Source organism: Pinus tabuliformis, chromosome 3_2 (assembly GCF_031772625.1).
Source record: "Pinus tabuliformis cultivar Carrire ecotype Pingquan chromosome 3_2, CPIR1, whole genome shotgun sequence".
NCBI lineage: Eukaryota > Viridiplantae > Streptophyta > Pinopsida > Pinales > Pinaceae > Pinus > Pinus tabuliformis.
In genome coordinates this window covers 270,627,446-270,642,209 of record NC_142302.1, presented here as the reverse complement: position 1 = coordinate 270,642,209, position 14,764 = coordinate 270,627,446, and positions in this window count along the sequence as shown.

The following is a 14,764-nucleotide window of genomic DNA, read 5'->3' as shown; positions in this document are numbered from 1 at the left end:
ACCCCGCTGATAGGGTTAGTGATGTATGGTGTAACGATGTGTCTTGGAACTTTCGCTTAATTCAGAAGCCTGTCAACAGGCCAGCACGTTTTCACACATGTATTGTATTTGTTGTAAGACTAATCATTAACAATTGTAATGCATGTTTATTTAACCATGTGTTCTACATCTAAACTGATTCATTTTTTGTAATGCATAATCTATTAATGGAAATGTGATGTATATGTTGTTAATGTTGTCCCATTTGTGTCAACTGCTCTTCCAAACATTAGACAAACCTTTCACATGAACCTTTCCTATAACAACAGTTGCACTCATCTTGGATTGATCCATGAGTGTTGCACATGTTGTCTTACCTTTTATGTTGTGACTTCCGCATCTGAGTGGACTGCTCCACTGGAAGTTGTGTATGTCCTTTGTGTTGTGTGTTCCTAGACGATTTGGGACTGATCCCTTTCAACCTGGAACTCACCTTCACCTTTTCCCCTCATAGTGAAAGAATCATTTACACAAGTAAACTTACACTCACTAGGCGCACGAACCTCACTTCTCGAAGACAAAGCGAACCACTCTCCTGTGCTGATAGGCAAGAGTTGAGGCAAATCCTTAAGAAAATGGCAAGTGGGCCATCATACTAGATGGGACTCCCACACCAAACGGTGTGAGGTATATTTGGGACTTCATACCGGGGTGATCCCCTGAATTTTGGTAGGTCTAGCACTGTCAACATTTATGGCGCTAGAAGGAGGGCATCTAGTTGTACATGGTTGAAATTCCCCTCACACCCATTCAAAAACCATCTGGTCAAGGCATTAAATCACACTCTCTCTCACCTACACGCAAATCAACGGTTGGTTACTCCTCACCTCCTAGTGTTGAGCATGATACTTCAAATCAACACCTTCACTATGTTCACCCCATCACTTGCCAATTCACGAAAGCAGTCGGACTGATCCCTAACAGATAGCATCTTCCACGTGTAGTGAGGAAGCCAAAGGCCACTCCTACGAGTGTTGTTGTACCGTTAGTTGAATAAGAAACCCTTGCCACACTTGAAGGTCTAGGAGAAGCTATCAAAGATGAAAACAAATCTCTCATCCTCCGGCAAAGTGAACAAGGCACTCTTGTGGTCTCGAGATCAAACTTGGGTATAAGAGGCGGAGGGGAAGGTAGCGGAGGAGGTGGAGGTGGAGACGGACCAACGGACTCAGATTCGGACACATCAGACTCAGAAGGAGAGGAAGAGGAGGAAGAGATGGCTAACCCAAATCTTGAATGGATGACTCAGGGACCATTATCTCTCCTGGCTATTCTACATAAGATGCCAAAGCAAGCGGAGAGAATGAACATCAATTTTAACCATGATAGTGCGGTGAAGGCAGAAGACCACTTAGACAACTTCTACCTATAGCTGCAGACCCTTGAGGTACGTTATGATGACATAGCATGTAGATTGTTTCCATGTACCTTGGACAGTCGGGCAGCTGCTTGTTATCATAGCCTTCCACCCAACTCTATACAGAACTGGGTTCTTTCAAAAGTATGTTCCTTGAGTGTTTTGTTGATGACAGGACCCCAACCATGCTACTCAAAGAATTGGGAAGCCTCAAGATGGAGGGAAAAGAGAAAGTGAGTGATTTCAATAAGAGGTTCACGTGTATACTGAATAGGTTCCCAGCAGACACTAAGCCTCATGACTCCATCACCACTGATTACTACACATCCGCACTGCCAACCAGCATTGCGCAGTTCATCAAGCAAGTTACGAGACCAACACTATTGGAAAACTGTGAAGAGGCTATCAGTGTTGAGAAAGACCTGCGTGCAGTTGGAGTCATCAAGGATGATCAATCGACAAAGGACTCCAAGGATGCGAGCAGGCAGTCCCAAGAAACGACGAGCAAGGGTAGAGACAAGGAAGCAACCAACATTGAGACCCTCACTTGTCTTGTCAAGAGCTTTTCCACTGAAATGTCCAAACTCAAACAACGCAGATCGGACACATTTGCAAGCAGTCACCCACCCAGACAGAGACAAGCAAGCAGTTCATCAACTAGCTCATCAAGTAGTGACCAGTTTGTTCCAAAAACTGCGCAGAAGCCTGTGTTCCAACTCGAATGGTGTGCAGATCCGAAATTCTATTCTTTCCATGAAGAACATCATCCTGAGAACTCTTGCCCAGGCTGGAAGCGAGTCACAAATACTTTTTATAGTCGTACACTCGAGGCGGGAAGCGATATGCAGGAGCAACCGGAAGACATGTATAATGATGCAGAGGTTGCACCTGATGAGCCATCAAGCTCTGAGCATGTGGTGAACACGTATCAGTGCTCACAAACAATGGCAAAGACGAACACTGAGAAGCAGCCCCGGAAGCAAACTGACCATTACAGTCTTAGAAGTAAAGGGGCTCCCCCCACACTTGAGGAGATGCAACAAAAGATCAGAATACTAATAAGGAAGACCGATCCACCAGCTGCCTTGAAGCAACAAAAAAAAATAAGTCTGGAAAGACTGCGGCAAGTCAGAGTACGTCCATGAGCAACAAATTACAAAACACTCCGCCGAACAACACGAACACCCGTTCCACCCCAGACACCTCGGTGAGTCTACCACCTCTGGATTATAACATTGTTGATGACATGAAGAAAACTCGAGCAAACATCAGTTTGTTCGAGTTGGCTAAGATCCAGAGTCAGCGAGATATCCTGTTGTGTGCTTTGGGACAGACAGCGATGAACAACACAACCTCTACTAGCAAGGGAGAAAGCACACCTCTTGGACCACTTTCAACTGTGCTCAATACACTCCTGATGGAAGAAGAAAACTCAGGTTTCGCTCTATTCCTACTATCTTTTGAATTATTCAACTACAATGTTCACAACTTCTTGGTTGATTCCGGTGCGGCAGCGAATTTCATGCTGCTCTCCATTGCTAAGAGGATCAATGCACAATGGAGTGAAACATCCGCGAGAATCATCCAACTTGATAGAACATCCATACTAGCCATTAGTGAACTACGTGACATGATCATCCAACTATCCCTTGACCGTTGAGTCCTCCAATGCATCAATATATTGTTCGTGGGCATTCTGAAATCATATGGTCTATTACTCAGTAGGGACTGGTCCAGAAAGTTGGATGGATATTTTTCTACAGACTAGTCCCACATGTGGATTTCATACAAGGGCAAGTGCAACCAAATCTAGGTAGAATCCAAGAGGTACATGAATCATAATGCCACTCCCATCAATGGCATGAATGAACCGTTGGCTCTAGCAGAACTCATGTTCGGAAACTGCCTCCTTGAAACAATGTTGGGGTGTTATCCTGCACGGTCGGCTCTAACCCCACCAGACACATAGTTGGGACTCCTTCCTTTCCCAACTGATGGTAATGAAACTTATATATCACATTGTACCAATAGTAGTAGTAGTAGCAGTGACAGCAGTAGCAGTAGTACTAGCACATTAAGTGGTTGGCATATAAATGAGTTGTGGACTTTGTACTTCGATGGATTAAAGGCATAGGACGACTCAGGAGTCAGGTGTATTCTGATCGACCCTTGCAACAGGAAGCATCTAGTGTCAATCCACTTGGAGTTTGAGTGCATGAACAATGTAGCAAAATATGAAGCACTTGTATTGGGATTGTAGAAAGTTGTCAGCCTCAATGTAGTCATGCTTAAAGTGGTAGGTGATTCAGAGGTAGTGGTACAGCAGGTACGTGACACCATTCACTATTTATCGCCACATCTAAAAAACTACCAAGAAGAGGTATGGTGACTAATCTCAAACTTCCAAGCATTTAATATCATTTTTGTGCCACGTACGCGTAATGCAGCTGCCAATGCATTAGCAAATGCAGCCTCAAGAATGTCACCGATTAGGGATAGATTTAGTATTGAAATTTTGTACAAGCCATCTATCCCAAATAACATAACTAACTTACACGTGTTTAATGATGATCAACGAATACTACATTTTATGGCCAACGCTGACATTTTAAAATATGCAGGAATAGATGACAACAAGAATGAGCGCTCTGTGCAAGCAGGAGCTGATGACATGAAAGGCAACATTATCACAAAAGGTGTGGTATCACTAGAAAATCTATACAACCTGCAAGATCAGTTCCAAGGGCCAAGGAATAGCAAGACCCACAGTTCCACCGTGAGGCACGAATTGATAAACTTGGGAACAGAAAAGGATCATAGATTTGTCAACCTTAGTACATGTTGTACATAGCAAGAACGGTAGGCCTTCATTTTCTTTTTCAAACAATACTGAGATGTGTTCGCATGGACGTATCATGATTTGAAAACTTATGACACACGGATCATCCAACATATCATCCCAATCAAGGAAGGGGTCAAGATTTATCAACAAAACCTGAGAAAAGTACATCCGTCGCTTGAATCCCTCATACAGAAAGAACTTACTAAATTGTTGGATGCACGGATCATATAAAAAGTTCGTCATTCCACTTGGGTCTCTAACCTTGTGCCTATATGAAAGAAGTCCGGGGAAATCCACTTGTGTGTTGATTTTTGGAACGTTAACCGCGCCTCGGACAAAGATAAATATCCCGTGCCGTCTATATACCATATCTTGCAAACAGTATATGGGGCACAGATGTTCTCTCTCCTTGACGGTTTTTAAGGATACAATCAGGTTCTGGTAGTAGAACCTGATAGACTCAAAACTACTTTCCATACCAACTGGGGTACATTTGCTTACAGATGGATGCCATTTGGGCTTGTAAACGCAGGAACAACATTTCAGTGCACTATGGACATCGCCTTTCGTGGACTCATTGGGAAAAGCGTGGTGGTATACCTCGATGATGTGAGTGTGTTCTCCCGAAGACGAGAAGACCACATATGTCATCTTAAGAAAAAATTTGAGCAATGTCAAAGATACGGGATTTCCTTGAACTCCAAAAAGAGTGTATTTGTCGTTTCGGAGGGGAAACTCCTCGGACACATTGTTTCCAAGAGTGTTATCGAGGTGGATCTAGACCATGTCCAAGCTATCATACGCATTCCTCACTCGGTCAACAAGAAATCCATGCAATCCTTCTTGGGCAAGATAAACTTCCTCCGGAAATTCATCTCGGATTATGCACAAATAGTCAAGCCCATGCAGGACATGATCAAGAAAGATGCAGTCTACACTTGGGGAAAGAAAGAAAAGCATGCATTCACCTAGATTAAGCAAGCCATTGCCGAAGTTCCTGCACTGTACAACCCATATTTCAAAAAGGATTTCTTGCTATACACCTTCACTTCTGACAACTCGCTAGCTGCAATACTCACTCAGAAAGACGAAGCTAATGATGAACGTCCCATCTCTTTCATGAGTGAAAGCATGCAGGGACCGGAACTTAACTACCCTGCCATTGAAAAACAACCTTATGTAGTTTACAAGGTGATGAAACACTTAAGGCCCTAATTGTTGAAAAATCGTTGCATTGTCTTCGTTCCCCACCCAGCAATGTGTACATTACTGGTAGAACGACATGCAAACTAGATGACAGGTTTGCAAGAAAGTGATCTTGAAATCAATCCAGTACACACAATCAAAGGAAATGGGCTCTGCAGACTTGCAACTGAAGCAGTACATGCCCAGGAGAGCGAAGAAGAGCTCACCGGTTGGGAGTAGGAGATTGAAATGTACGAAATAAGGCGAGCAGCCCCCACGGAAAATGAAACCTCTTGGTACGCAGATATACGTCGGTACCTTGAGCATGGCACCATACCCTCTCACTTTTCTATCAAACAAAAGAGGGCATTATGCTTGAAAGCCTTAGCATACCAGTCGGTGCATGGAGTGCTTTACAGAAAGCACAATAATGGAGTTTTTCTTAGGTGCCTGGAGGCACAAGGGTAAGAGAAGGTACTTCAAGATTTGCATGACGGACCCATCGGGGGTCACTTTGCGAGGAATACCACAGCACACAAGGTTATGCGAGCCAGTTTTTATTGGCCCACATTATTCAAGGATGTGCATGCCTATGCCAGCAAATGCCTGGTCTATCAGCGGTGCGTCGGTAGAACACGAAGATCAGCAACCCCACTACACCCTGTTGCAGTGACTAAACCATTCCAACAGTGGGGCCTGGACATTATTGTGGAAATTTTGCCTCATTCGTCAAAGAAACACTGCTATATCCTAACAGAAACTAACTTCTTTATGCGGTGGACAGAGGCAGTTCCGCTCGAACAAGTAAATGACCAAGAGGTCATCAGCTTCCTCCAGCAAAATATCATCTCATGCTTCGGCGTTCTGGTATCACTTGTTTTTGATAATGCAACATATTTTTTGTCTTTGAAACTCTATGACTTTGCATTACAAAATAGTATTTTCTTAAAGCATTCATCGAATTACTATCCACAAGAAAATGGTCTAGCATAGTCTACAAATAAGAATCTCATATGTATAATCAAGAAGACCGTTTTCTCTGAATAGCGTAACTGGAATACCGCCCTGACGAATGCACTATGGGATGACCATGTAACACCTAAGCTCTCTCTAAATACCTTGCCATACTTCCTGGTCTGTGGTAAAGAAGCCATCCTCCAGCAAAATGTCTACTTGCCTGCTCTTCATCTTTCCCAGGAATCCCAAGGCAATCCTTGCCAACCGGTTCGGCGTAGGATGGATGCTCTCCATAACCTCCAGAAAGAAAGGATGAAAGCAAAAGAAAATTTCATACTCCACCAGAACCATATCAAGAGTTGGTTCGATAAGAAGTCTGTAGGGAAAGATAGCTTCAATGTGGATGACTTAGCTCTGAAATGGGATAAACCCCATGAAGACAAAGGCAAACATACGAAGTTCCAATCCATGTGGATTGGATATACACAGTTCACAAGAAGCTTAGCCCATACATGTATCGTTTGTGATCACTCAACAGGAGGATTGACAACCTTCCCATCAACAACCAAGATCTCAAGAATTATTTCCAATAGGTCGGGTCATGCCCGTACCATGTACATAGTTTGCTTATTGCTTGTTGTTTCATTTGATTTGTTTTACTTGTTATCTTTTCTTTTGCTTTGTTTTATTCTGATCACTATTTTTGTTCACGTGCATTTTGTTTATTTGATATATTACTATTTTTTTTCTGGAAATAAGTGTTGCCAGCTACTACGTTTTGGATTTTGAATAGAGTATGTGGCTGAAATTTAAAGAGACTTGTGACACTGCAGCATTTGGCTAGTCTTGTCTCCACTTTCTCTATGCTTGGTTACAACCTTCGGCTGATGAAGTCCTGACGGAAAATATGAATGTCTATAAGGGAAGCTTTGGTCCAACTGTGAACCTGTGTCCACATTAGGAAGCCCCATGCATGTATTCAGCCTTCTGCTCTGTGTGTTGAAGCTAATCCAATTAGTAGAATCGGAGAAGGGGAAAAATCTAAATGAGCAAATCTATGTCAGAGGTCTTACATGCTTCTCTGAAGGAACAACCTCTTCTTCTCTCAATAAGTCGGAATCCCTCTTTCACACCAAAAATAAATAAGTGCCTATGCACAGTTCTCTTAAAAAATACAAAGGCAAAAGAAGAGAAAGGCTTCCTGTGCAGTGAGGTGAAGCATGCAACTCCACCGGGGTACTGACTAGGCTCGTTGGCAGTGGAGCAATGTGTGTGTTCCTGTGTGACTCCGCCGAGGCATTGTCTAGGCCTGTTGGTAGTGGAGAAACACCGAGATGAAAACTTATACTCTGAAAATATTCAACTCACGAACTAAAATACCCTTCCTAGATTCAAAACACTGAGATCTAAGCTGAACTTTTGATTTTGTTTGACTGAGTTGGCAAAGGTGAACCATGTATGTCCATGGGGTAAATGGGGAAACTGAAGTAACCTGCACAGTGATTCAATATTTCCTTAAATACCAAGGCCCTGTGCTAGCAATGAACCGAAACAGAGAAGCTGGAGTTCTACCAGTGTGTCACCAAGTGTTGTAGCGGCTACAACCACCCTCCAAAATTTTGGCCTGCACCAATTTCGGAGCCTCCCTTGGAGAGTTTCACTTGATGACTGCACACACTCGGGTTCACTCCATGAGCTCATGTGAGTCTTTACATTCACCTTGCTTGTTTATTGCACTCAAGTCTCTACATGTTGATGTCTAAGTCATGCTTGTGACCGTTTTCTGGTTATGCTTGAACTCTTTGCTTTGTATGTGTTTGTTGTGTTCGCCATGAAGGCATCTGTCACACTCACACACTAAGTCATATTCATTGTCGTGCAAGCATCGTCTCGATCATGAACGATCAATCATGAGTTTCGCGCTTGTCACTTGCACCATCGGTCAATCATGTTGAACATGTGTGTCCGAATGGTTTGGTCTTTTCATCGTCAATTCATGCGAGTGTGTGTCTGTATGATCACTTATGCATCTTTTGACTATTCACACACTTAGTCATTTTTGTTGAAGTTCTGACGACCAGAATCCTCACTGACAATCAGACCATCACCATGCTTTCAGCTCCATCGACTGTCAACCAGAACAACGCAGAAGCACCAAGCTAGTTCTTTCTAATTGTGTTGCCCGCAAGAAATTCAATCAGTACTCATGCTGGCCACCCAAACAGTTAATCGACTATTCATATCAGAAATTGCGTAGTGCTCATGAGCAGGCCTCCCGTAGCCCATCAATCAGCTTAGCTGTGAAATTGCACAGAGATGATCAGCAAGTCGGCCTCTCGGCCTTAATACAATTTTTCCATCCAGCAGCACACTACCTGTTCCCTCCAGGAATTGCGCAATTTCTGTTGCCATTGACTAAGCAACCAACTAGAAGTTCCCTCTGGGAATTGTGCAAGTTTTACTACCAGTGACCACAGCAGCCAATTGGCAGTTCCCTATGGGAATTGTGTAGATTTGGCTACCAGTGACCCCAGCAGTCAACTGGCAGTTCCCTCTGGGAATTGCATAGATCTGGATGCCAGTCTCCCGGGCAGTTACCCAGAGAAAATTGAGCAATACCTACCTGCTGAACCCTCATGCATCCCGACTCATTCTTTTGGAAAATTGTGCAAATTTGGTTATCTAGCCCCTGCTAACTGTTCGTTCTGGAAAATGCGCAGAGCATGCCTACCTTGCGTTCCAGCAGCCCAGACTGTTCCTCCAAAAATTTGCACAATTTTGCCTCCTAGCCGAGCTAGACCTTGTAGTTAGTCACTGTTGACTCATGTCGCTTGTCTCCATCTCTCAGTGACTCTTGTGTAGTTTTCATAAGAAATTTCCAGTTTCATCATCCTACAGCACAGTCCTACTGCCTCTCCCAGTCACATGCATTCGAATGATCATGTGTCATGGTAGACTAGAAGGTTTTGGTTTTAATGTCGTCTCGTCATGAGTGACTGCAGGTACATGTACACCAACAAACATGTCAAGGTGAAAAATGGGATGAACGAAGGGAGTGCATGCATATGGTCAGGTTTACCAATAGACGAACAAGCGAAGCATGCGAAGTGGGCAAACGTGACGAGCATGCACCTTTGTGAACAAGTGAGCCTGTTAAGCCTTCCAGCATGAAAGCAAGGAACAACATGCTAAAGCTTCATCAAGCGAACCAAGGACCATCGAAGACTTCGCGCACTTCCCCATGCAAAGGTGAAGCTATGGTACACCATGAAGACATCGATCACTCAGCAGCACTCTAGCTCGACATGCACTCCAGCAGCAGCATGAATGTACCAGCAATGTCACATCAAGTCATGAGTCATGTTGTCCACCTCTCTACTATGGGCGTGTTTTCAATCAATGTGATGTAACGTGGAAGTCCAAGAGACCCACTTGTTGAACATAGAGTCATGTAAGTCGTAAATTCATGGAAGTCGAACGGTCATGAGAGTATTTGAACAGCCAAAAGGGTCAATTTCACCCTTGGCTATAAATACCCCCCTCATTTGTACATACGGCGACTTTTCACCTCAACTCCTCCCACATAGACAAGAGAGTCTATAATATTTTATTTGAGGAGTAAGTAGTGGCTCCAACGCCCCGCTGACGGGGTTAGTGATGTATGGTGTAAAAATGTGTCTTGGAATTTTCACTTAATTCAAAAGCCTGTCAACAGGCCAGCACGTTTTCACACATGTATTGTATTTTTTGCAAGATTGATCTTTAACAATTGTAATGCATGTTGCTTTAACCATGTGTTCTACATATGAATTGATTCATTTGTTGTAATGCATAATCTATTCATGGAAATGTGTTGTATATGTTGTTAATGATGTCCCGTTCGTGTGGATTTCTCTGTTGGACATCAGACAGACCTTTCGAATGAACCTTGCTGTAACAACCGTTGCAGTCGTCTCAGACTGATCCGTGAGTGTTGTAAGTGTTATCATACCTTATATGTTGTGACTGCCGCATCCAAGTGGATTGCTCCGCCAGAAGCCATGTATGTCCTTTGTGTTGTGTGTTCCTAACCGAGTTGGGATTGATCCCTTTCAACCTGGAACTCACCTTCACCTTTTCCCATCATAGTTAAAGAACCATTGACACAAGTACACTTACACTCACCAGGCACGCGAACCTCACTTCTTGAAGACAAAGCAAACCACTCTCCTGTGCTGACAAGTAAGAGTTGAGGCAAATCCTTAAGACAATGGCAACCGGGCCATCATACCGGATGGGACTCCCACACCAAACGATGTGAGGTCTAGTTGGGACTTCATACTGGGGTGATCCCCTGAATGTTGGCGGGTCTAGCACCGTCAACAATAGCCTACAATTGAAATTTCAAGGTTAGACTTAAAAACTAAATCCTTCACACTCCTTAACCAAGTTCCAAAAATACTAACATGCCAAGTATATTGTTGAAAATATTGACCCCAAATTAACAAAAAAAATCAATGAATCCTAAACAAAGAGAAATGTTATAATGTTGGCCCGTGAAGGAATCCCTCTTGCACTTGGAATTCTTGAGTTGGACTACCCTTGGTCTTCTACATATCTAAGTGGGAGTAAGTCACATCACTACTCATGTTATCTATGAATTCATCTTTTCCTTGATAGGCAAAGTCCCATGTCAACATGCTATTCTTTAATGTTAATAACCGAAGAGGGGATAAGTTGAATTCCCTCTAGGGACATACACAAAGGTTTGCAATATGAATGAGCATAGAAGATACTAGACCCATTTGTGCCTCAAACACTAAGAAACAACTTTCTTTAACTTGCATGTGATCTCTAATGCTTTTATCCATTTCCTTTAGGGTTGAATTTTGAATTGTAATTCCAACCACATATCTATCACGTTCATGTGCTTCCACTTGTAGCTTTTCCTCATACATTTTATGCCATTTACTCTCGTACAAAGTTGAATTTAAACTATAAAACATGCCTCGTTACTCTCATTGTAATAAAAAGTATTAAAAATATACAAATAACTAAATCTATCTAGATACAATGTAACTTTGTAATTTAAACAACTTTAATTATATATAATATGCACAAGTAGAGATTATAATTTTGATATCTTCAATATAGCCATTTATTTATGCCAACATAGATCCACCATAAATCCAGATCTTCCAAATACCTAGGGGGATCAAACCTTTCAAGATAAAAACCTCTTTTTGAGTGCAAAACTTGAGGAAAGGTTGCGGCTTGAGATTTGATTGCACCTCTAGATTTAATTCCACTCATAGGTATGAAGTCAAGATGAATCTATGTTGGTTCGTAATACTATTTATATTTATATAAATTTCATATCTCTATATATAGAAATATTCTTATTTTTAATTTTACTAAAACCCTAATAATTCATGTAGTTACAAATATATGCAATTGCATTTTTCTTTGACATGTTTTCTAATTTTTTTATTTAATATGCTTATCATTGATTTATATATATCGAGAGTGAATGAGAGAATATTGATTTATATATATAGAGAGTGAGTGAGAGAATATTGTAAATATTGAATTTGCATGCGTTTATTAGTTAAATTTAAATTTGAAGTTATGACATATAATGGTTACTAATATGAATGATTAATATATCGCATCGCTATACATAGAAACAATTTTATTTCTAATTATATGTTTATTAATTACACGTTATAAAATATATTGGTTACAAATATGAATCACTATTACTTAAATTTATTTTCATGTTATATGAAATTTTTTTAATTTCATGAAATTTTATTAATAAAAATAAAATTACAATGTAACAAATTGAATTGAATCGATGTGTTGTTTTTTTTGTAAAGTGAATATTAACTTCGGAAATAAGAGATTACATCATGAAATACAAAAAGTTTGACAGTCTCTCACTAGGGAGATTAGACCATAGCCAAAAATATACTCACCAGAGAGACGAAAAGGACAATTGGAAACCAACAAACCATACACACATACTATCTAACACTAGATAGCAACTTATCCAGCCCCGCCTAGAAAAAATGGTAAGAGTAACTTTAAGTACCAAATCCATACACATAATCAAGTTATTGGGTATGAAGCAGAGTTTGTTACTAGGATTTGTTCGACTGGATCTACCAAAGGTTTTGTTGTTGTCGGTGGAATGTCAAGGTGTTGTTCTATCCTCGCCAGGTTGTGTTCAATCCTCTCCAATTCGCCATCATAGTCCTTTAGATGTCCATGCATGTGGTCTGTTGTAACATGAATTTTTGTTACCTGTAGTATTCATTTTTCATTCAAGAATCACTTGAAAATATTTCAAAAAATAGATAAAAGCAAGAGGAAGAAGTGATAATGGTATATCGGAAATCGCTAAATGAACAAGTAAGAATAAAAGAATCGGCCCCGGTATAGCCAAGGATCAAATCAAATCATAATATAAATGGTTATATGTAGCCATAACAAGTATATATGTGTGTGTGTGTGTGTGTGTGTGTGTGTGTGTGTGTGTGTGTTAGCGATGCGATTAAATCGCAATCGCAAGTCACAGTGGGCAGTTATAACATAGCACCTCAGCTTTAGTCGATTGCAATTTGTGATAGTCAGACCCGAAACACATATATATTATGTTTTAAAGCCCCAGCGGGTCCGTGATATCGCATAACACTTTATATATGTGTATATGGCTATGCCGATTGCAATATGTGATGGGTCAGACCCGAAAAAATTTATGTTACGTTTTATAATGTCGGCGGGTCCGCCGTATCACAAAGCGCATTATGCATATGTGTTGGGTTCTGCCAATTGCAATTTGTGATAGCAGCCGGACCCGATATGGTATATATTATGCTTAATTCTTCCGGGGCGTCCGTTATGTCACATATCGTTAAGTTTTGTATTGATATATCAATTGAAGTCGCCGATTGCGATTTGTGATACGAAGTCAATGGAGTATTGAACGGGCGAATCCAATGGATTTATGAAGTGGAATTAATTCTTTTTTAGTTCCATAATAATCAAAGGTTGCATTGATTTCGTTGTGTAAAGGGGAAAAATCAGTGTTAGAGGCAAATTCAAAGGAAGGTAATTAGTGCGGTTCAATTGCATTTTGGCCAATTAAAGTGCACCCGATACATGTGTAAGCCCAGATTTATGCACAAGTCAAAGTCAAACACTGTTTATTATGGTTAAAGCAGATTAATCATTATTAAAGCATCTACAGAAGAATTCAAGAGCCGATTAACAGAGCCGAAAAGCCAGCAGTCATTGTCATGTTCAGTTATTTTCTGTTATTTTATGTTCTTTGAGATGTCTTTACCCTCTGTGTAATATTTTGTAATAATTCTTACTTCAGATAGTTAGAGAAACAGTTTTAGTAGTTTGACAGTTTCAGAGATCAGCAACTGTTTCACAATGTATAAAAAGAGGAAAATTTACAGAGAAGTTGTTCGAATTTTGGAGAACCTGGAGACTAGGCCACTGTATTCATGATATAACTATTGATTAATGAAAGAATCAAAAGTTTCCATGAATTGTTGGGTATAATTTTGTAACTTCTTTGTCATGTGTCATCTTATGTTTTCTTCTTTCAAGTTGTAAGGAAGTTGTAGGGATTTATTTGCTTATGTAGAAAAAGTTAAAATTCCTTAAAAGAGCACTCCTATACTTGAAGTTTTCACCTTCCTTTCTAAGTTATAGATAATAGTTTCTGTGTAGGGCAGCATATTATCTTTAACTTCTCCAAGGGTCGCAGATAGTAGTTTTTGTGTTAAGCAGCATATTGTCTATGATTCAGTTCTCATTTTCATAATTCTTCTAAGTGATGGATAATAGTTTATGTGTTAAGCAGCATATTATCTTTAACTTCTCCTTCAAGCTTTCTTCATTCATCATTTATATCTAGCAACAAATTGCATTCTGAGATTTTCTGGTCACATATGTATTAAGGGTTAAAGACCAAGTTTGAGAATACAACAAACAATAAAGTGACAAATAAGTGACAAAAAACAATAATTATTAATGCCTTAAGCACAATTTCTCTACAACCAGGAAATTGGTTTCTTAAGGTACAACATGGTCCATAGAATGTAGCAGATCCATCGAAGACTCATGTCGGTACAACAAAGTTTGTCCTAGCAGACATTCCATCTACCAGTATAAGTTAATCTCTAGCATATATTCGTTACGTCTGCCACAAGTATGTCCCGTATCTGGGATCCAGCCTATCCATTTTCCATTACTTCAATGTTGGAGGGGGAAGTTATGTGGGAAGATGCTTCTTGCTTATACTTGGCCACCTCTTCCTATACATGAGTTTTGATCTGCTCCTTGTATCTAGCTACAAAACCCTCTATATGTTGATGTCTACAGGTGTT